Below are 21,655 nucleotides of genomic sequence, written 5' to 3' on the forward strand. Positions count from 1 at the left end.
CTGTAATATCTATCACTGTGGAAAAATATTCCTCATTTGCAGATACCCTTATAGTATACATTCTAAATACACCGCATAAAGATAAAGTCCACAATATAACAAATATATTTCCATAACATAATAATAGTGATTAATTTACAATGTTAATACAGGTCATTAACAATCTTCCATTAAAAAAAAAGATCTCAATCAAGGTGCCGACTCCATGACGAGTACTGTTATGAAGGAGTATATCAAACCAAGGAAAAGACAGATGCATTTTCGATCTGGCTGTCAAAGTTAATGGGACGAATCCTTAGCATGTTTTCCCTTGAGGTCTGATTCAAGGAGTCTATGTCCACCTGCCTGTGTGCACTTTTCTATTCTGCAGACTCCAGTGCACAGACTTCTGGCCTTTTCTGATCTACTGACGGGAAATTAGGAAAGGGAGGAGGGAAAGGATGGTTAAACTCTTCCAGACTTAGTTGTTAGCACTCCATGGGTTAACAGCTTATTCCATTCCCTGAGCCAGGGGAATAGAGATGAAAGCTTGCTGTTCATTCAGAACTGGTAACAGAGCCTTCACTGTACCCATTTAATGCTGAAAGGCCTCAGAATGAGACGAAGCAGGCACAGCAGTTATTCAGATGTTTGTGGGGACTCCGAACATCGTGATTTGTGCCATGGTAAAAGAAAAAAAAACACTGTCCAAGTATTTAACAGGCTATAACCATTAAGTCATAAGAAAAGACTACAACTTCTGTTAGCAATGAATCGCTAAGGCAGCACTGTGTGAAAAGGAGCGGAAAAGACAGCAATACTTTGATGGATGAATTATTGAAGGGAGTTTCTGGAATCTCCATTTCAATGTCATAAATATTTCATAGAAATATTGCCTCCCATGCGTCTGGATATAAAGCCAACTTGGTTGTATCCCTTAAAAGGCTAGCCTGTTACCATCCTGTCACTGCATACCTCAGCCTTTGAAGCCCTGGGCATCAAAAATGACTATATGACATAGAACAGCACAGTTACAAGTTATAAGGGCTACACTACGTCACAAACTCAAGGAAAATACGAAAGCTATCATAGTATTTCTAAGAGCTGGTCTCCATATGCAAACTATAACCATAGAACTAGAAATTTATAAATAGCAGCACATTAGTTTGCATGGAAATAGTCTACAAAAATTATGTATTCATAGAAGAAACATTACTGTCAGAATGCCAAAGTGAATTCACACATGTGGCACAGATTTATAAAAAAAAATTGGAAATGAATGAGATTACAAGTTATATCATTAATTGCTTACCACTGATATTTTTGAGATGGCTCGGTTATACTAATCTAGTTCACGCTTAAAGTTTTCTTATAATTTTTGCGCGTGAGTGGACAATTTACACCAATTGCTTTCTCCATTACCTAAAAACCTCTTCTTAAATTAAAGTACATATAAAAGCCCCTTTTCCATTCCATAGTATCAGGCCATGACATGCTAAGTACCTGCTTATTCCTGGTGCTCCTGTTAACCAATAGGAACTGAGCAGATTGGACATGTGACACAATAATACCATTTTAAATCACTTTGCCAAAAAGAAGATACTAAATAAGTACCAAGTACTTCCCAATACTTTTTTGGATAAGAAAAGCAACCAAAGCAGTTACAACTGACCCAAAGTGATACAGTACCATGCAATGGGATTTCACCTGAACTAGACTTCAAAAATACCTATTGCAATTTGCCTAAGTTTCAATGCCAAAAAGTATCAAAATGTCTGACCGTACTCCACTGTTGCTGCTCCAGCCACCCATCATGCTTTAAAGGAAATCAACCATTAAAATTAAATATGATAAACAGGGGGCACTTCCTCATAGATCCAGGCACTGTGACTTATATTTGTTATCCATGGCCTCCTTCCTAAAATCAACTTTTATAATCATTCTAAGGAGCCTGAGGGGCTCTGGTGGGTGTTTCCAGAGCCCCTCTATGAGCAGAGCAGATCTCCTCTCCTCCTGCATTTCCTTTTGCTGCTAGATTATACAGGTAGTGGGAGAGAGTAGGGAAAGGGTGAGGCATATTCTGCTCATTGTAACAGGCTGTGAAACTACAGCATGGATTGGCACTGGAAGCAACCCCAGAACCATTTAGGCTCATTAGCATAATTTTTAAAGTTTATTTTAAAAGGAAAAATGCAGTGGATAACAAATGATTACCACAGTCAAATTGCCAGGATCAGAGCCAAACCAGTATATCTACTTCATAAGAAACAGAACCACAACTCTAGACAGTTCTGTTTTGATGTTTTTGCATCTCATCAGTGGAGTGTAGGCTTCTTAAAAGTCAAACTTCATTTTAAGGGGGTTTCCTTACAATATATCCAAAAGAGGTAATGATTTCATTATCGCATCCGGGAAAACGTATTTGCGTATTTTAATGGCTGTAAGTCTCAACACGACTGTAGGGTGGACTTAACTGGCAAAAAGCTCTTACTTCCTGACTCTAGCCAAAAGCTTCTCACTCAACTAAACCAGTTCCTTACACTGATGAAATGCAAACACATTGAAAAAGCACTGTCTAGAGTTGGGAATCTGTTCTCTCTGGAATATACTGGTTTGGCTTTAACCCCACATCATGTAATGAGGCTTCTTGAAAATCATACTAGTAAGGAGGCTGCCTTACATCCCATCTAGGAAAGTGTATTTTCATATTTCATAGGACCCCCCCCCCCTTCTCCCCAAGGAGCATCAATAGTTATAAGTCTCCTCAAGAATGCAAGGCAGCCTTAAAAGGCAAATACTCCATGAGGAGAGCTCTTACTTCCTGACCCACTTCTATCTCTTAACTTGTTTGGGGCAGCTACCCTCTTCTCCAGATGCCTGCAAAAGGTTTAACTGATTCATACTAATGGCTCATGTGGATAACACCCTTTTGAGTTGCCTTGAGCCGCACTGATAAGGTTGCACAGATCCACAATGCTTATTAAATTAAATATGCATCAGAAATCTACTTACTTAGTAGATCCTGACAGTAGATTCATCCCTTTACAGTTTTAACTGTACAGTTTTAACTATTTTCAAAAATGAACCCAACATTTTTTAAAACTTCTAATTTATATGCTAATTAGCTGAAGAGGCTACTAGGGACGTGGAGTAGCCTCTGTGAGCACTGGGGCTAAGGCTATTCTATGCCCCCAAATAGCCTCTGCAGTGCCACCTAACTGCCCGTCTATGCTACCTGTGGCTCATTGGAAGGACCTGTGGTTTAGTGTCCCCAATCGCCCTGACAGGTTCCCTTTAAGTAAAAATTGGAGACACTGCCATCTCTTCATCCTTATGACTGCCCAATGAAGATAAAACAATAGACTTCTTCTCTTCATGGGAAGTTTTACCCTCTACCTCTGCCCAAAACAAAGGCAATGTCCAAGTAAAACAAGGAAAACCCAAAGAGTCGAATTAGTTGAAAGTTTACTGTACCAGCTGGAGCCGGGCTCTTCTCTGTGCAGAGAACAGATAACTTACTCTGCCCTGCATGCCAAGGACATATTAAAATAACCATCAAGAATACCCTTTGTATCTTATCTCTGAGCTTTTGATACAATTCATAGTACAATGATCTTTACTAAGTTACACCTGTGAAGTGCCTATAATTTCATTCACATACTGCAATGTGACAAATAGAAGACTGCTTAGTAACACTTGAGATTAATATCTGGTAAGCCCTTTGGCCTTTTTGATGACCCCCACCGTCAAATTTGTACACAATGGAGCTTATTTACTAACGGTCCGCGGACGCACTTTCGTCAGATTTTCCGACATTTTCGGGCACTGCACGGCTGTGACAGGTATTTAACCGGGTATTGTGTCGCACGCGATTGGATTTTATCACAGCTTTGCCGGCTTCCATGCAACAGAAGTCGGACGATCCGACTGATTCAGACTGAGCGCGGGATTTAACTTTCAAATTGTGTCGCAAGATCAAGCACTTACATGCACCAGGAAGAAGGTAAACTCCTGTGGACTTGAGCAGAGTATTGGGCACACGATCTTAGTGAATCGTCACGCGGTGCATTCTACACGGACAGTGCACTTTAGGTGAACTCCTCCAGATGGGTAAGTAAATGTGCCACCAATATCTTTAGAGATTGGCTATATGACAAACCATAAGAAATAAATAAGCATGGCTCATCTTTGTACCAAACTGAAGAAGCAGACCATAATAATTCCTGATTACCATTTCTTGACATTAAGTCTAACTCCCTAGCTCCATCCCCCTTAACAACATGCTATCTAAAGGTTTAAGGGCACTGCCCATTTATATGGACAGTTGATGACAAATTTATGCAAAATGGCCCCAGTCTCAGCTCAAAAGGAGTGAATACAAAAAACAAGACCCCACAAGCAGAAACTGCCTTCCAGAAATAAGAAGTATTTATTTATTTGCCCCCTAAACCATTTTGACATTAATGTCAGATCTTGATGCATATCATTGGTGTTATCTTGTCCAAGAAGAAGAATAAAGGTAAGCCTAAGGCATCACACTCGCAAGTCTGGAACGGGCCTAATACTTGTGGCTTCTTCTCCAAATTCTTCACTACTGCAGAAAGAAATTATGCTGTCTGAGATAGACAGTTGCTAGCCAGCGAACTCACTCTTGGGGAATACTTTCTAGAAAGAGCAGTGCACCCACTGATTATTTTTACACAGACCATTAAAAAACTAACAGACAACACAGTACTTGAATCCTCACCACACCAGATGGGCACACTTCTTCACACAATTTGACTTTCTGCTTCATTTCCGACTGACAGAAAAGTTGAGCATTTGAGCGTTTACTTTGTCCAAGTCTTAAAGTATCAGATCAAGTGAAACAGCCATTGTACATCGTTGATTCCTCCTGTATCATTTTTGTGGCAAGGTTTCTAGCATAAGGCACTTCTAAGGTAAACCCTCTGTCCCTTTAGCTCCCTTTATCTGACAGAAAGTGCTTTCCTGGTGACACAACTCTAAACTGGCTGGTCATTCCAGCTAAGACCCAAGAGCCTACGTCTATTCACTGTTGTCTTCAATAAAATACAACCTGCAGGAGAATAGCACATTAAGAGCTATATACTACACTACAAAAGTCCCTGAAGACTAAGCAAGAGCCAGGTCCTGGGCAACTATAGAGGAAGCACATTTGTTGTGAGTAACATAAACCAGTAGTTTCCATTTGTATTAGCCAGCAAACATTTCTTAGTTTGTTCTCTAGCTATGAACAAAAGCTGCCTTCTGAGCATGGGCCCATCTTTGGTTAGACAGGACCAGGGTCAGTTGGATGTCCCAACTCCACCCTATGTGCATCTAACATAAAGGAAACATACATCTGCCTGCCTCACCAATAATAAAAGTCCCTGCGAAGGATGGGTAGAGTTTCCAACAATTCTCATGGACACTATTAACCAGTGGAAACAAGGTTATCCAAGCTTGAAGCAAGCACCACACCTGTAACTCAACGCTAGAAAAGACTAAATTATAACAATGTTTAAAGAACCTCAGGTGAAGGCAGCCACTGGAACCCTAATTTGTTGTGAAGGTCCCAGAAAGTATACGGGGGGGGGGGGGGGGGGGGGGCTGCTTCAGTCCATGTCAGGACCTCCGCAGGAGGGTGAAAAATCTGGTATTTAAACCATCCAACCCTCACAGTTTGATTAGGTAAAGCATAGCAAGTGTTTATCTCTTCTTCCTTAACTACTTGTGGACCACTAAGGAGTCTGGGGGGCACTGGGGGAGGCTGTGGATGTTGTATATCTGGATTTTTCCAAGGCATTTGATACAGTGCCGCATAAAAGATTGGTACATAAAATGAGACTGCTTAGACTAGGGAAAAATTTGTGTATTTGGGTAAGCAATTGGCATAGTGATAGAAAACAGAGGGTAGTCATTAATGGCACATTCTCATATTGGGTTGACGTTACCAGCGGAGTGCCATAGGGGTTATTATAGGGGCCACTTCTTTTTAATATTTTTATAAATGACCTCTTGTAGTCAAGTTTCAATATTTGCAGATGATACTAAGCTGTGTAAAGAAATTAACACTGAGGTCAATAGCATAGGATTAGAGGGGGATTTGTGGAAGCTTGAGGAGTGGGCAAAGAAACGGTTGATAAGGTTTAATGTAGATAAATGTAAAGTTTTTGGCCATGGAAACAAAAAGTACAATTATGTTCGAAAAAGTCAATTACTTGGTTGAAAAAGACAGCTACAGCTGAAAAAGACTTGGGGGCATTGGCGGATGGTAAACTTAATTTTAGTGACCAGAGCCAAGCAGCCCCTCAGTTTCCTCCTGCAGACTAAAAATATAAATATTATTGCACCTAAGAAGACTTTCAGCATTTGGCACATGAGACCACCATTTGCACTTGAAGGTCACTAATCTGTATAGGTATAGATTATTGCGAGTCCTTCACTAGGAGGACAGGAATTAATAACAGCAACTATTTCAGCAAACTTTTAATCAATGTTTAAGGGTAAAGGGGGTTCAAACAATGAAGAGGAGGACCCAGAAAAGCCCATCAAGGACAGCCAGTGTGACCGAGAGAGTTTCTTAAGTTTGTTAGCTGCATTGTCCTGTCACAAGACTTATTGCATCTCAAGTGATTAGAATAGAGCATCTCCCAGAGATTCATAATCAAAGGACGGTCCAAAGAGGTAAATCTTTAAACAATTATTCAATTACTAAAGAAATATGCATTGAAAAGCTAATATATCATCTTCAGTTCTCTCCAGGAGATAGAGTCTGGTTCGAATCTTGGAAAATTTGTTTGCTTCAATCTTTCTGCAAATGTGTTCCACAGTTCTTGGGTTTCTTTGAAGTCCTTAATTTAATCCTGTCACCTATAAACTATGTGTGCCTCCTACATTTCCAGTTTATTTCATGCTTCCTTTTGAAAGCCAAAGATATTCAACAGTTATTCCACATCATCCGCTGTCACGTTTACTTCTCCTGTTGGGTGTGAAAATGAATATAAAATCAAAGACATTCTTGACTTCAAGGAAGTTGAAAGACAACTCTTTTATTTAGTAGAGGGGAAAGTCTTAATACATAAAGAAAGATCATTGGAGGCAACAGGGAATTTCTATATTCTACCTCTTTTCAGCAAGTTCCAACTTCAGTCTGGGTCAAAGAAGAGGGAGCACAAAGAGGTGGTGCTGACATCACCTTTCTTACCAAGTCAGGTTATTAACGGCTGCTGGCATGTGGCTTCCGCCTCTTTGTTGAAGCATGTCCATCCATTCTTATGTAGAGCACATGTTACTCTCCAATAAAAATCTTATCTAACTCTGTTCTGCCAGTCCCTGAAGCAAGCAGCAATCTGATAATCATGTGTATGACAAGACCCCCAGCAAACAAAACATGAGCTACAGAGGATGACATATCAAGAAAAAACTGGGAAACACCTGAGGCTCCCTCTGCTACATCAGTTGTCTAAGCTTCTACTACTGCCTCCCAAGTGACAAGGCCACTTGTCTCCCTGCAAAAAGGAGGATGCGACTCCACCACCACTACAACCATCATAAAGCCTGTCCAAACTGTACTGGGAATGTTCAGTTGTCTATGCCATCAAACAATGCAGAAAAAGTGTAAGTTTGTCCCTTCTCACCCAAGAGACCTGGTTCTTACAGGGACAGTTGCAAAATAGCTGTCCCAAAGAAACTTTTAAATAATGGGAAATAAATACGGTGGAACTTTTTATTATGAATAAATAAATTGTTTCTAAAGAACCATGAACACTCATTATTTGTTAGGGTTTTAGTAATCAGCAGTAGGTAGCAGTAATCTCTCCCTTGTGCACAACTGACCTGTTATTTCATGGACTTCCCAAGAATTATCAGTGGAATCTGGCACCAAGATGGTAGCAGTTGATCCTTTAAAGTGTCTTTCCAGAAAACCTCGGCTGGGGTTGTCAAATAAAAAATAAAGTAGACTGACCTTGGTCCGGTTCCCGGTTTCTGCATTACGACAACCCTTTGCGGCCTATCACGTGTTCTACATTAACATGGTATGCTGAGACCACTGATTATTATATTCCAGAGAACAACCACACAGGTATAAAATGTAACCCAGAAAAACCACAATGTGGAGGATAATCAATGTTTGTTGAGATGTATGTAACAGATTTTCAGTCACTATTGCAAGATACCTCTCATAAGTATAAGAGAAAAATCCTGGATTGGCTTCTTAACACCCTGTGATTAATTAAAATAACATAAAAAAAAGTGCTGAAAACGCCAAAATCGGCTTATACTAACTTTTCTAACACCCCCCTCTTCTTCTTACTTCCGGTAGTGGGAGGTCAATGGACATTGGCCGTGCAAACACTGTGACATCAGCCACTGCTGCCATCTTACTGTGTGTGCGTGGCCAGCGCTGGACGTGTTGCTGTCGGCGCACTCACTATGATGTCATAGTGTGTTCAGCACATGGACCTGCCACTGCCGGAAGTGTGGAAAGGACCTGTGGAGGAAGAGGCGTAGGAAAGGTGAGAAATGACTTAATTTTTTTGTGTGCTGTGCATATATCCGGCTGGCTATATTCTGGGGGCTGGCTGGCTATATATGGGGGCTGGCTATATATTGGGGGATGGCTGGCTGCAGAGATCACATTAACTCCTCACCATGCGTCATAGACAGATGGTGAGGTGCCATTACCCCCCAAAATAATTGCCATGCGTAAAGATACGCTTGGCAATTATTAACTGTAGCGCACAGATTGTGCATGCTGCAAAAGAGGGAAATGTCAGTGCCGGACCACTCAGCAGGACACGTTCAGTGTCCAATGCGCCAGAGAGATCCAGAGGAAGCGCAGGCTGGAGGGAGACATGTGGGCTGCGGGGCTCCTGCACGTTCTGCAGGCCTGTGATCGTGGCGGGACCTGAGAGCAGTGCCGGGTGAGTGAAAGACACGGCCAGGGTGTACACTGCACTCTATGTATAGTGTATGTTTTGGGGGCGGTGAGTGTCAACGCTCACAACGGTGAGCGTTGTGAGCAATGAGTGTGCAATGTGAGTGGTGAGTCTGCGCTGTGTACTGTGAGTGTGTGCGGTGGGTGAGTGTGCGCTGTGTGCGGTGGGTGAGTGTGCGCTGTGTGCAGCCAGTGAGTGTGCACAGTGTGCGGTTTGTGAGTGTGCGCAGTGTGTGCGGTGGGTGAGTGTGAAGTGTGTGCGTTGGGAGAGAGTGCACTGTGTCCACCGGGTGAGTGTGCGCTGTTTGCGGTGGGTGAGTGTGTGCTGTGTGCAGTGAGTGAGTGTGCGCTGTGTGCAGTGAGTGAGTGTGCTATGTGTGGGGTGGATGAGTGTGCGCTGTGTGCAGTAAGCGAGTGTGCGCTGTGTATGGTGGGTGAGTGTGCCCTGTGTTCGGTGGGTGAGTGTGTCCTGAGTGTGCGCAGTGTATGCCTGAGATGATTTTTTTTTTTTATAAATAGTGCCTATTAACATTATATACGGCTATGAGTTATATATATATATACCGTATATACTCGAATATAAGCCGACCCAAATATAAGCCGAGGCCCCTAATTTTACCACAAAAAACAGGTAAAACCTATATTTTTTTACTCAAGTATAAGCCGAGTGTGGGTTTTCAGCACATTTTTTTGTGCTGAAAAACTAGGCTTATACTCGAGTATATAAGGTATATATATGTATAACCAAAATTTTCATACTCCTCCTCGGCTAAAAATACTCCCTAAAATAGTTAGAGGAGTATTATTACCCTTCGGAAAAATGTTGCTGCGACCTCTAGCTAGCTGGCTGTATATGGGGTCTGGCTATATACAGGGGGCTGGCTGGCTACATACTGGAGGCTAAATTTATACTGGGGGATGGCTGGATGGCTATATACGGGGGCTGGATGGCTATATACTGGGGGTTGGCAACATACCAGGGCAGGGGATGGCTAAATACCGGGGGTTGGCTGGTTGGTTATATACTGGGGGTTGGCTGCCTAGCTAAATACTAGGAACTTGCTGGCTATATACTGGAGCAGGGGGCTGGCTAGCTATATACTGGGTGGCAGGGGGCTGGCTTGCTATATACTGGGGGGCAGGGGGCTAGCTATATACTGGGGGATGGGGGTTGGCTACCTATATACTGGGGGGGCATGGACTGGCACCAATGCAGTACCCTCCCTAGCTTATACGCGAGTCAATAGATTTTCACAGTTTTTTGTGGTAAAATTAGGTACCTCGGCTTATATTAAGGTTTTAATTCGGTTTCCACTTACATATATTTTAGCGGGTATGAAACATATTGCCAGTTTCTTTATGTGTACATCAATAAACTATTTTACCAGCACTCTCACTAGGTATCAATAAGAAACAAATCACGATTCAGGCTGTACTATTCTCAGTTCAAAATACTCAATTTGTATAATCCAATATAAAAGTTCCAACATTCCAATCATTTGTTCTAATATCATATTATCCAGTTATCCAATTCAAAGAAAAGATTTTCAATTCATATATCTACTATGGTTCGACTATGGATACTTGACTAATTCATCTTTGTGGTGGTTTTATACTAAGGTGCTTAGTGTGACAATTGAATGCTGCTAGTTAACAACATCAAAGGATTTTTCTTAATAGATATACCACATTGCTGGAAACTGGCACAAACCATCCTGCGGTGTTTGATGGGAATAGTAGTTTCCTTTACTGTTAGGCTCCTTGGTGAGTTGCTACTTGGGTGCTGAATTAGGCGCCAGCATATGGGCCCTGGATTGAACTCAGGAGTGTTGATGCAGCATTGTGCATTATAACGTGGGCACCTGCCCAAGGCCAGAAGCTTTTAGGGGCCTATGGCAATCTTAACCACCTGTCATCTTAATAAACCATTTAACTGTAAGAAGAGGCCTGCAGTCACATAGGCTGATCTGCATTTTGCACAATCTTGCAGAGTAGATAGCAGATGTTTCATTTGCAAAATGTTCATACTGATGCTACTCAGCAGCAGTTCAGGTAGGGAAATCCTCTGCTGTTAACATGCAGAACATATTACTCCTGTTAAAGTGCAGGGGTGATGCAACATCCCTGTTTGGGTCCTCTGACACTAACTGTAAGGACCTAGGCCCCTTCAATTATCCACCAGCCCCTTAGCTTTTCTTTTCACTGCCCTTATTGATGACATCAGACAGAGAGTGAGACAGGAAGAAGCTGACAGGAAGGGGTGATGAAGCTGAAGGTGAAATGGGCATCAGGGTGCGGTTATGTTGTAATTGTTCTATTTTTAAGTTGCAATGATGAAGATATAGCCTCCTTTTAAGATGCAGCCTCCAATTTCTGTGTCTCAGCCAAGACACTGCCGTGGAATACCCAGCAGAAGTTTGTGATAGTAATAATAGAAATGTGGGGGTTAGTCAGGAGGTATTATACTGTAGGATTCAGCAACTTGGGATTCAGCAACATAACCACTGATCAGCTATAGCCTCAGAGCAGAATGCAATTCAAATAGATGGACAACATATTCTTTGGTTGGCTCGCTGGATTCTCTGGCACTCTGGTGTTCTTCAGGTAAAAATACACAAATAGGGAGATGCACATGGTACCACCATGTAATGAGCATTCCTATGCTTTGTATTTTTTGAGTCCTTGTCCAAGAACAGGGCAAAATCCCACATCTCCAGAGAAACTGGAAAACAACTGCTAATTTAAGCTGATGGTTGAATCTTTGGTGACAAAATAGTTAAAAAAAAAACTATAAATGCATTGGCAGGAAAGTAGGTTAACCTCTAAACTGCCTTAACCCTCCAACGTCTCTAATGCCTATAGTACAATTCTAGCTGCTGATGGCTTATATAACAGATAATAATAATCTCTGATGGCTAGGGAGTATATTTTATCCAAAGCACAAATTAAAAGATAAACTCTTAATAAAACCTACCCCTGTGTAATTAGTCTCTGATCCCACTTTTCACATTCTTTTTAACAATTCTGTTTTTTATTATTTTAAATAAAATTACAATACAAACTGTACAATGTACCACTTTTCACATTCTGTGAATATTGTTTCGCTTTATTTCTGACACTTGTGTACTACTATTGAAATAAAGAAGCATTTTATCTAAAAACCTCAGAGTGAAATTATTTGTTGTTAGAGCGGAAACTGTGATGTTTCCTGCTTACTACTAGAAGTACAAGAATTTGTCTGCCACATGTTTGTGAAGCTCTGCATTATTCTCCATTGACTAACATGTGAAATAAAACAACAGAGGGCCAAGGTGTCCGTTACTTTTCTTCCCAACCCCAGTATCAATTACAGCCGACCTCATGAGCTGCCTATTTCACACATCTTGCCAATAGTGTCACTTTTGTGACATATGCTGTTACTAAGATATTAATTGATGCCAACTGTATACGGGTGTTGGGTAACCACTTATTTCCCTCCATTCTGATAGGGCACGAAGAGAGAGAGCATCTTACACAGTATAAAACCAGAGAGCAATCGTGTGATCTAAACCAGCCAGCTCTTGATGGTCACCTTTGGGTCATCCAACCCCCAGCAACAAAATGAACATAAGCCCAGTAAAAACCCACATATATATTTACAATGTTTGCTCCAAATAAATGTGCCCCATCTATATAATAATATAATATATATAATAATATAATATATATATAGGGTTTTTTGCAGCCAGATCTTGTTGCAGTGAGCTCTGCAGATTTTTGTGGCAGATAACCTTTAAAAAAAAGCATCAGAAAAGCGAGTGTGGGAGCTTGGTGGCGAGTGTGCATTGATCCAAAGTGTGTGCAGTGTCTTAAGTGTGACTTACGTTTAAGGGACTTAAGTTTGAGGTACTTTAGCAGGTAACTGCTGTATTTTGTGTTACTTTGACTGTAAATTCTTCTTTCTGTGCATATTTCTCCTGTAATCCCCATTAGAACAATGGACTCCATAAGTGGCATTGCTACACAGTGTACATCCTGTGCCATGTATGCTTTCCTTGAACAACCGTTTGAGGGGGAATACTGCTGTGTGGGATGTGTGAAAATTGCTCATCTGAAAGTCCAGATTCTGGATCTAAAAGAGCAAGTTTCAAGGCTGCGGGCAATTGACATTATGGAGCGAAGTTTGCTTCTCCTGGTAGCAATGCTGCAGCAAGACATGGCCTCTAGCAACCAGGGGAATGTCTGCTCCAGTAAGAAGGGTAATGGGAGCACAGGCAAGGTCAGACAGGTGCTGGTAGTGGGAGATTCGATTATTAGGGGAATACACCGGGCAATCTGTCACAAAGACCGTGCATACCGAACAGTGTGTTGTTTGCCGGGTGCTCGGGTTCGGCATGTTGCGGATCGGGTTGACAGATTACTGGGAGGGGCTGGTGAGGAACCAGCGGTCATGGTCCACATTGGCACTAATGACAAAGTAAGAGGTAGGTGGAAGGTCCTTAAAAATGATTTCAGGGATTTAGGCCATAAGCTCAGGGCAAGGACCTCAAAGGTAGTTTTCTCCGAAATACTGCCTGTACCACGTGCCACACCAGAAAGGCAGCGGGAGATCAGGTTGGTGTAGGAAGGAGAGTTTTGGGTTCATGGAGAACTGGGCTGACTTTTCTGTCAGCTACAGGCTCTATAGTAGGGATGGGCTGCACCTCAATGGGGAGGGTACAGCTGTTTTGGGGGAAAAAATGGCTAGAAGGTTGGAGGAGTGTTTAAACTAGAGACCTGGGGGGTGGGCAACTACACTTGTGCAGGGCAAATAGACAGTGTAGAGAGCTGGGAAGATTCATAGTCCATGGGGGAGAAAGGGGGGCTGGAATGAGATTGGGGAATAAGAACAAAATAAATAAGGATAGGGAAAACCATATAAAGTGTATGTACACAAATGCCAGAAGCCTCACAAACAAAATAGAGGAACTGGAACTCTTGATGTTGGAGCGGAAATATGATATAGTGGGTATCAGCGAGACATGGCTGGACAGTAGCTATGACTGGGCTGTTACTATAGAGGGTTATAGTCTAGAGGGGTTTGTTTATATGTGAATTCTTGTCTCAAGCCTGTCTTGCGAGATGACATCAGTAAAGCAATTGCAAATGTGGAGTCCCTATGGGTGGAGATAAGAGGAGGGAAAAAGAATAATAAAATAATAAGTGAAATGGATGCTGCTTCAAAGCATGGTGAAGTACTTATCATGGGGGACTTCAATTACCCAGATATTGACTGGGGGGGCAGAAACCTGCAGGTCCTTCAAAGGTAGCAGGTTCTTGTTAACAACAAAAAACAATTACCTGTCGCAAATAGTCCTGGAGCCAACAAGAGGGGGGGCACTGCTGGACCTTATCCTTACCAACAGACCTGATAGAGTATCAAAACTACAGGTTGGGGGGAACCTGGGGAATAGTGATCATAATATCATTGATTTTGTATTACGCTTTACTAAGAGCGTTAGTGAAGGGGCAACCAACACTCTAAACTTCAGGAGGGCAAATTTTCAGCAACTAAGGGAAGAACTTAAAGGCATAGACTGGGATAATGTTCTCAAAGACAAAAGCCCCCCCCAAAAAATTGGACTTTTTCTCATATATTCTGAAAAAGTCCTGTGAGAAACACATACATTATGGGAAAAAGCATAAGAGGAACAAGAAAAAGCCTATGTGGCTAACTAGTCTTGTAAGGAGAGCAATAAGCGAGAAAGATAAAGCGATAAATCCTTAAAAAAGCAGATAAAAGCCGCAAAAATAGAGACTGAGAGAAATATTGCCAGGGAGAGCTAAAATAATCCCAAATTATTTTTCAAGTATATAAATGATAAGAAACTAAAAACAGAGAGTGTGGGTCCCCTTAGAAATAACATGGGGGTCATGGTGGAAGGAGATGAGGAAAGGGCCAATCTACTGAATGTCGCCTTCTCAACTGTCTTTACCCAGGAAAATCCCCTGGTTGAAGACACAATGAGGAATAATGTAAATTCTTTTTGGAATGTCAACAGTTTAACCCAGGAAGAGGTACGGCGCCGCCTCGCAACCACTAAGATAGATAAATCACCGGGGCCAGATGGCATACACCCCCGGGTTCTGCATGAATTATGTAAGGTGATAGATAGACCGTTATTTTTAATATTTGAAGATTCACTGAGGACTAGTTATGTTCCACAGAACTGGCGCATAGCAAATGTGGTACCAATATACAAAAAAGGATCAAATAGCGATCCTGGAAACTACAGACCAGTGAGTCTAACTGCTGTGGTGGGGAAAATATTTGAGTGGTTTGTTAGAGATGCTATCCTGGAGTATCTCACTGTGCACAACCTTATAACCCAGCTTCAGCATGTCAGACTAATCTGATTGGTTTATACGAGGAGGTAAGTTCAAGACTGGATCTGGGAGACGCTGTGGATGTTGTAAATCTGGACTTTTCATAGCCATTTGACACCGTCCAACATAAAAGGTTGGTATATAAAATGAGACTGCAGGGAATAGGAGAAAATCTGTGCATTTGGGTAAGTAATTGGCTTAGTGATAGAAAACAGAGGGTGGTCATTAATGGCACATTCTCAGATTGGGTTGATGTTACCAGTGGAGTGCCACAGGGGTCAGTATTAGGGCCACTTCTTTTTAATATTTTTATTAATGACCTTGTAGTGGGTTTACACAGTCAAGTTTCAATATTTGCAGATGATACTAAGCTGTGTAAAGTAATAAATACTGAGGTCGATAGTTTAGCATTACAGAGGGATTTGTGGAAGCTTGAGGAGTGTGCAGAGAAATGGTTGATGAGGTTTAACGTAGATAAATGTAAAGTTATGCACTTGGGCCATGGAAACAAAAAGTATAATTATGTTCTAAACGGTCAATTACTTAGTAAAACTGGAGCTGAAAAGGACTTGGGGGTATTGGTGGATGGTAAACTTAATTTTAGTGACCAGAGCCAGGCGGCTTCTGCTAAAGCAAATAAAATTATGGGATGTATCAAGAGAGGAATAGATTCTCATGATAAAGACATAGTTTTGCCCTTATACAAATCCCTGGTCAGACCACACATGGAATATTGTGTACAGTTTTGGGCACCAGTGTATAAAAAGGATATAGTAGAGCTGGAACGGGTGCAGAGGAGAGCAACCAGGATTATTAGGGGAATGGAGGGATTAGAATACACTGACAGATTACAAAATGTGGGATTATTCAGTTTAGAAAAAAGACGACTGAGGGGAGACCTCATTACAGTGTACAAATACCTGAACGGACAGTACAAGGATCTCTCCAAAGATCTTTTTATACCTAGGCCTGTAACCAGGACAAGGGGGCATCCTCTACACCTAGAGGAAAGACGATTTTACCATCAACATAGACAAAGGTTCTTTACTGTAAGAGCAGTGAGACTATGGAACTCTCTGCCGCAGGAGGTTGTTATGGCGGACTCTATGTACATGTTCAAGAGAGGCCTGGATACCTTTCTGGAGAAAAAAAATATCACGGGTTATGGGGATAAAACATTTATTTAATTCTTAAAGGTTGGACTTGATGGACTTGCGTCTTTTTTCAGCCTTATATACTATGATACTATGATATAATCAGTCGTTTACCCTACTATGTAAAAAAGAAGCTAAAGTTCTCATTTCAAATAACATATATGTACCAAATGAAGACCAGCAAACAGTAGAATGGAATTAATTAAGGTCTATTAATGCTCTGAATTCCACTGGTAAACCTGCATTAGTCAACTAGGGTCCATTCACATGATGCAGGAGTTGAAATACACAGTTCCTATGCATCATAATCTTATGCAGTTTATGTAAATTGAATATCTTTCCATGTAAAGGCAGTGTAATCTACAGGCAGCACAATTAAGAGAGTTAGTTATTAAAGCTCATTCAGTGCTTCAAGTCTTCGAGTCAGTCCCATTTATCTTAGGTCTTTTTCTTTTTTTTCTTTTGTAATTGTGCCTTTTTGGCCAAACTTTGCAACTTTTTCACTTGTCTAGCAAAGTAAGACACAGAAATTTTTCACAATTTTAGGACAAATAAACTCCAGTCCTGAGCAGACATAGGCAAAAGTTTAGAAGGGGTTAGCAGAAGAATTAGTGACTTGTATGTAAATCTAAAAAAAAAACCAAGATAAATGATGTTGTGAGACTCGTTAGACTGAATCTTTTCCTACAAAATTATACATCAATCATCCTAGCTCCGCCTGCTCTATTACATGCTTCCTGCAGACAGAACCACATTCTTCATATTCCCTTTAAGTTAACAGGGACATGTTCCCTTTAAGTTAACAGGAAAAGATATAGCTAAACCTTGGCCCATGGGGCATTCTGTAGTTTTTCCTAGTGCTGCTCTGGTTCTGCATCCTGAATAATGACTTTATGAGCAGAAATAATTCAGGTAATGGGAGAGCAGCCATGTAAAAATAAATTTTTCCATCGCTACTTTCTCTGGCATCATCAATGAACTTTACATGCCCTTTGAAGCACTTGTGTTTTGTAAGCAGTTAGGCTCTGTTCATATAGAAATTGGAGGTCTCTATAGGAGTCTCCATCACAGATGTCATAAAAACCACAATATTTAGCTTGTGAGTTATTAGGCTCCTACAGTCATTGTGCACATATGGCATTTTTTATGTGGAACTGGGGGAGATGTATCAATGTGTCGTCCATTAGACCAGTGCAGGATTTGGCTGGGCAGTCTTCTACTGTGCCAGATTTATCACTGTGTCTGTTGCCCGATGAGTAGTTTAAGTCTGCCAAGTCATACTCTGCGACATGTATTAAATGTTCTAGTTCAGTGTTAATAATTATTTTTTTCTGGTGCACTGACTTTTTGTTGTGAAGCCACGCCCCCTTTTACAAGATCGTGCCCTTTTCGTACACGTGAGGAAAGTGCCTAACAATGGTCTAAAACCCTTAATAAATGTGGCTCTATTTCACACAGTGTGATACATCTCCCCCATAATGGTGCAAAGTACTTCTCTTCCGTTTATGGTCTAAAACTACCCCAAGTTTATTATAAAGTATCAGACACTGGTCTAATGTGCAAAACAATGATAACTATTGCTTCACTGTATATATAGTTATGTGTAAAAAGTTCCAGTATTATTTGCCCTTTATCTACTGAAATCTAAGCTCATTCCAAGTTTACGAGTCCACTGGGCAGTCCTTCTGAAGGATTAAGTGCCCCCCTTGATTGTGTATATAAGGACTTTAAATCACTGAGTGGGACCAGCCTTTTGCCCATTAAGATGTGTATCTTGAGCCTTCAAGACCACTTAGTTAACAGTTTGTCATTGAATTCCTTTATATCATGTTAACTGCACTATGAGAGATCTCAAATGAATGTATCCATAGGATGTATCACATTTGTCAGAGTTTTGGGTGTTTTGTTGTCTCCTGAATATGCCCCTGCAGGTATCAATATTAAAGAAAAGTAAGAATATAAGTATCAGCTCCTAAGATTTCTTGATGCTTCACCAATTAACAAGAATCCAGCATATACTCTAGGAGGCATTTGCATACAGCAGTGAAATGAATAAAGGTTGATTCTCTAATTCTTACTTATGGAAAATATGAGTATTTTATGCTGTCTTTTATGCTGTAATTTCCTTAGCCCCATGCAGCCTGTGCCTACATATCTTTCTGAATATTTAAGGCTCATAATAAATGCCTCTAACACTAACAACAGTTCTAAAATAAGCACACGCTCCGATCTGTTGTACATGTGCTCCAGTATTCTAACACAAAATCCTTTCATAAGACATTGATAAATATGTCTTACCAATTGCAGCCAGGAAACCACATCACTGCAGCACCCATGTGTGTAGGGGGGCTATCTGGAAATGTCTCACTGCCGGTTAACACTAACGTAGCACTAGAATTATTACCAATATAAAAGCTGTGCTTTTCTAATGACTGGATATTGGATATCTTGTGAGGTGACAGTTTTGGTAACTGCACATGGATGTCTAATAATATAACACTTCTCAACTATATTTTAATAGAATTAAATGTTATATAAAATGTGTTAAGCTGGCAATATGGTAATATTAAATGGTGATCCCGCTCATAGGCAGCGTGGCCACAGATTAGACGCAGTAGCTACCTAGTCCCCATCTGTATATATTGTAGAAACTGGTTAAATGGCATAAATGTTGGCAACAAGGCATGAAAACAGATTATTTTTTACATTGTATTGTTTTAGAGACTTAGCAGAAGTTTTTTCCAACCCCTTTAATTTATTCAAAATTTTCTAAAGACAAAAGAAAAGTATTGTAATTTTATTGGGAATAGAACAGATATGTCAGGAAAAATGACAATACCATATAATGCATCAACCTGTTATATGTGGAGGATATAAAACTGAACTTGGCAAGCCAGATGCACAAGTTTTCAGTCTGCTGTTTGTGGTTGAGGAGAGTTATATTACCATAGGAGAGTCTTTGTAAATAGCTTGCATCCATTTCCAGACACATCCCTTATTGACAGGCTTGTTATTGGAAGAGGAGGAGGATAAATGTTGTGTAATGGGCCTCACTGCACCAGATCTTGAGTATAGGTATTGTACAGTCACAGTCAATTTGTTTTATTATGCCAACAATATTATATCAGAATATTAAATCAGAATTATGTAAAAAAAAAACAACATTTTGTTTATAAAACAACACATTTCACATGTGAAAAAGTTTCCATGGCTATTCTGTTAGGCTGACATATACTCTAGATTTATCAAATAATAATTCCCTTTTTGGGTCTAACTGCAGACTAGTCAAATAGTCTGTGCCACCTTACCTCTACCAAAATCTTTGTTGTTTTCAATGTTTTCTCAATGTGTAAGGCTAAACAGTTGTCTTACAAGCCCCTGATCAAATGAACATCACAGATGGGGGTCCCCACCTTGGGAGACCTCTCTGTAAGGAAAATAAGAGAACACTTTTGTATGAATGGCTCAAATTCTGAATGGCTCCTATGTAATATTACTACGTTGCCATGCATGGCTGCAAAATAATCTATTTATGGGGGCCAGGACCAGATGTTTCTAGATGCTCTCCCCAGGGGCTGCATTCTGAAGGGTGCGTTCACACATTCAGTTTTTCTGATGCAGTTTTTTAAGTCAAAAGCAGGTTTGGATGATGATGGGGAAGAACATAAGACTGAGAAAAGCGGTTCCTCTTTTTTTTTACTCCATTCCTGTTTTGGCCATCAAAAACTGCATCTGAAAAACTTTATGTGTGAACACATCATCAAAGCTCCTGTCCCTGAAAAATGTATTGTTATCCTCTGGAGCTGCAAGTGTCTCACTCAGGTCTTTCCATTAGATGAACAATGTAATGCTCACTGAAGGTTTAGCAATGTTAATTTGCAGAACTCAAACTTTAGATTTCCAAGAAGTTTGTATGCATTCCCGCAATATGCATCTTAGCATTAAAATTATTACAGGTCTAAGATTAGAACAAAAAATAGATTGTGAGCCCCACTGAGGGCAAGGAGTGATGTGAGTGATGGCAATCCCGGTACTGAGGACCATGACAACGGGAACTAAACATAGGAACAGGAACATAAGTTGGGTTTTCCCAAATGAGTGAAAACTGGCAATAAAATAGTTTTAAAGGACTGATGGAATGGTTTGTTCATAGTATTGTACGTTGTTGGGATGCCTGCTGACCTTTTACAATATGCTATTTTCAGCTGGGGAGACACAACTCAAAGCACAACTGGATGCCAAGTGAAATCTGTGACTGTCCAGCGATCCTATGTGCTCCATTCAAATACGCAATGTTACTCAGTAATTCCACATCTGCTAATAGGAAATATAAAAGCTAAATAACGTTAAAAGCACAAAACAGAAAAAGGTCTTCTAAAAATACAAACCATGTATGACCTCTTCTTTAAAGCCGCTGTCTCTGTGGCGGCAGCTTTATACACACACACACACACACACACAAATGACAGAAAGCTGTTATCAAATTTGGTCACATTTTCTAAATATCGATGTTTTATTTTGCATAACAAGAATAATAAGAAAGCCTCCTTTGTTGCTATGGTATACCTAAAGGGATGATGGACAAGAATCAGAATTGTTATTCGAAATCTCCATATTGATGGCCTGTCCTTAGATCAGCAGGATCCAACTTTTCTCATCCCTTCCCATCAACTATGAGAAGAGTATGTCCTTAGTACTGGTTGTGCCAAGTATTGCAGCTCAGTGCTATGTACTTGACCTGTAGTAAACTATAATACCAGGCACAGCTGCCACTAAAAGTATGGAGCAGTGCCTGGTACATAACATAGAGATGAGTGCCTTGGAAAGTCACTTATATTAATATGCACAATCTATTGTTCTCTGTAATCATTCAGCTCAAGCCGAGCAGAAGCTGACAAATCCTTGCTCCCCACCGTAACTGCTTTATGTAACGCATGTAGAAGTGCTTCATATACGGTATATACCTTCCTCTATATGTATGGAGTAAGGTGGCAGTGCCCGGGCACAGGAGTGGCTACTCACATGAAGATATATATTTTATATAGCTTCCTCTACATGTATGGAGTAAGGGGACAGTGCCCGGGCACAGGAGTGGCTACTCACATGAAGATATATACTGTATATAGCTTCCTCTATATGTATGGAGTAAGGTGCCAGTGCCGGCTACTCACATGAAGATATATACTGTATATAGCTTCCTCTATATGTATGGAGTAAGGTGCCAGTGCCGGCTACT

The 21,655-nt window shown here is 40.7% G+C and overlaps 1 protein-coding gene across 5 annotated transcripts in view; it reads right to left on the bottom strand.

Moving 5' to 3' along the window:
* Nucleotides 1-21,655, bottom strand: part of KCNQ4 (potassium voltage-gated channel subfamily Q member 4) — a 169,260-nt gene that overhangs the window by 146,915 nt on the left and 690 nt on the right. The gene's annotated exons all lie outside the window — the stretch shown is intronic.

Source organism: Engystomops pustulosus, chromosome 2, assembly GCF_040894005.1.
Source record: "Engystomops pustulosus chromosome 2, aEngPut4.maternal, whole genome shotgun sequence".
Lineage (NCBI taxonomy): Eukaryota > Metazoa > Chordata > Amphibia > Anura > Leptodactylidae > Engystomops > Engystomops pustulosus.